Here is a 3,359-nt window from a genome sequence, read left to right on the forward strand (position 1 = left end):
TTACTGAAAATGATAGAGACCGACACTGCCTTAAAGCATGTGGATCAAATGGTTTTGGATTTGCTAGTAAAATAAAATTGGGCTGGGGGATAAACTACGGATTATGTTCCTGCAGCTGGAGGCAGTGCTGCAAATCAAGATATCCAAACAGTATAGGAGCACAAGTCTGCTCAGACCAGTGGAAGCTCCAATGCCCAGCATCTTTCAATGATAAAATATAATTTTTTAACAACAGAAGGGGCAAATTAAAAAGTACTTAAGCACTGTTAATTTACAGATATCTTCAGTTCATATTTTTGTCGCTGCCTCACTGCACATTTTCTGCTAACCTGCACTGCTAAAACAAACCATTTTAGGTTTTTTGACAGGGACAGTCTTTAAAAAAGACAGATTTATAGTCTTATTTGTAAGACCAAGGCTTTGGTTCAAAAACAGAAATTAGATGATTTAAAAAAAACCCCAAAACCTAGAGGCTACAGTAGAAACATCCAGTAAGATGCCACTTAAGGCATAACAATCATGTTCTGAATCAACAGGGGATAGCTAAAGATAGAGGCTTGGAGTATACAATCCCCTGTATTCTTTCATCCCAGGTTTAGTGGTCTCATAGTGTCCTCCTGACTGCCAGAAAGGCACAATGACTCCACCATTAGTCCTGCAAGGAGCTAAAATATCCAAGTGTCTATGTGCTGTCTTTAACCTACATAAAGCTCTTTAGGTCAATCATTATTCCTTAGAGATTCAATTCACAACAGCTAAATACCCCCTTTTAAGAGCAGAGGTAGAAAAAGAAATCCCTTTATTTGAAGCATAATGACATTTTTTGTATCATCCTTGGTGGGCAGACATCATGGGAGACAAAACTCACTTTTCCTGTGAGTTAGAATCTATGCTCCAGGAGGGAGTTTCATTTCTATCACTCTTTTCATCACTCTTTTGATGATGAAATATTTGATCATCTTCAAAATTAAAATTATCCTACAAATTGAAAAAATGAGACCAAACAAAATGCAGAACTTATTTAGCTCCTTCCCAAGAGTCTGAAGCCATAGCTATACCCTATTAACTATTTGATTAAAACCTCCCCTCGCCAGGTCAGGGGACGTTACAGATCTGTCCCCACAACCTTCCTCAGTACAGACATGGGGGAAATGAGTGTTTGCCTGGGAAAGCTTTCAAAAGGAAAATGGACCTTTCCCATTATAGGCAGCTTGACTGCATTCAGTGTGGTCACCCACAGAGAACAACCAGCTCATACACCTGCTCCTCACCACGGCCAAAGCTCTGAAGTGAGAAACTCCCAAAGGAGTGCAGACTCACCATCTGTCATCCTGACTGCCATGTGTGTGACTCAAGTATTCCTGTAACCAGCTCTCCCCTCACTCCTCAAGAGTCAGGTACAAACTAGACAATGTCACTTGCAGAACTTGGAATCTGACAAAGGATAAAAATTGATGTCCCTGCAAAACAAAATCCAGTTCCAGAAATTCAACATTATTTTAATGCATTTTTATTGATGCAAACTGCAGGCTCAGCAGTAAGATTCATGCTTTGGGGAAAATATTAACTCTTTTTCCCTCTGCATTTTCCCCAGTGAGTAGGAAACATACAGTCTTCAATTCCTGTAATTTCTAACACAAGACAAAGACTCACATAAGCCTGAGATGAAGTATGGCCCATCACCATATGCCTGGAAAGACAAATCAATCATTTGTTATGGCCCAACTCATTCTCTCCTGTATGAAACACAGGAGAGCCAACATTTAGATGAGGTAGCCAAACCACAAGACAGTCCCTCTGTAACATTCACAGATGTGTACATGGATTGTAAGATCAAGTCTGAATGTTTGAGATAAGACCTAAAGTTTTGACTACTCAGCTTGACGGGAAAAAAAGTAAAATCAAAAACAAGTCACGTAATTCATAAGCTGGTCCAACCAATAAGAACCTGATCCAAAGTACACTTGAATCAGTCTCACAGAAAGAAACTGTATGGAATAGTAAGATTATTAACATCCCCCCTCCCCCAAATAAACAAAAAACACAAACAAAACTCCTCTGAAAATATTTTAAGTGTCTTTTCACAAAACTTAAAGTTGAGAAATTGCATGTTACCCTGAATGTTGCTGAAGGTAACTTTTTTTTGCTAATGAAAGGAATGAAAAGAGAAAGAAGAATGAAATTGCTGCTTGAAATTAAAAAGTGTTTTCCATACAACAAAGCAGCAGCTGTTTCCTGAGACAGTAAGTTCACTAGCAGGGGAGAGAGAGGAGACACAAGCTGACTAATAATATAGAGTAGCTGTTAATTTTGGCTGTTCACATCTTTATGTAAATGCTTATCCCAAAATTTTCACTTGGAGTAGCATCCTGAGCAATCAGTTGGCTAGTGGGAGCAATTGCACCAGGATCTTGCTTGCTCAATTAAATAATTTTTGATCCCCAAATTTATATTAACTCTTACAGGTTTCATTCCATACCCTGCAGTAAACCAGGACATTGCCACACATCAATTAACGTGTAAGAAGACACAACAGTATTCCTAAAAACTTTGCTGTAACATAATTGATTAAAAAACAATAGATTTTACTTATTTCAAAAGAATAAAGGACATGTTATAAAGTCCATGAGTGAGAGTCTAGAGTGTATTTACAGCAAAAACTGGAACTATTGGAAAAGAGAAACACCAACACTTTTCAGTCAACAGGTTTCAGGCAAATCCTACACAGCTCATCCTTTAACCCTGTAGTTCTTACCTGGCCTTGTTCTCTGGAGTATCTAAGAAACTGCCTTGCTCAAAAGTATAAGATGTTCAGACTGCAGAGTCTGAACATAAATGCCATGTTTAACACTAGATGAGGAAAAAGACAATCAGTTGGAAAGAAGATACAAACACAGGAGTGTTTGAAAAGATAAAAATTCGGTGTTGGGTTCTCTTTGTTCCCAGAGGACAGGAGGAGACTGGAAATAGAAAAGGCCACCTGGGGTCTTAGGAAAATACTCAACTATCAGGCATATCATCAAAGCTGGGAGAACTTTTCAACAGAGATGGAATTTTAAGAGTCTGGGGACATGAGGGCTTGCCTGAGTCATTCTAAAATTGAGTTGTCCTTTAAACTGCAAAGAATCCTTTCTGAAGAAGGGCTGCAGTGTGAATGAAGCCAAAGCTGGAAAACAAGGGGACTGCCCCAGCCATTTATTAATGTCAAATATGCTGTCTCATGAATCAGGGCAGTTTGTCTGGTTTGGAAGCCTTAGAGAAAGCACAGTGCACCTGGCTTGGTGAGCTCAGCATCAGACTTTAGGCTGATCCAAGGGAATAGCTGCATTCTGTGTTTTCAATAGTTTGTCCAGCAAACA

The sequence above is a fragment of the Parus major genome, chromosome 1 (assembly GCF_001522545.3).
Source record: "Parus major isolate Abel chromosome 1, Parus_major1.1, whole genome shotgun sequence".
NCBI classification, from domain to species: domain Eukaryota; kingdom Metazoa; phylum Chordata; class Aves; order Passeriformes; family Paridae; genus Parus; species Parus major.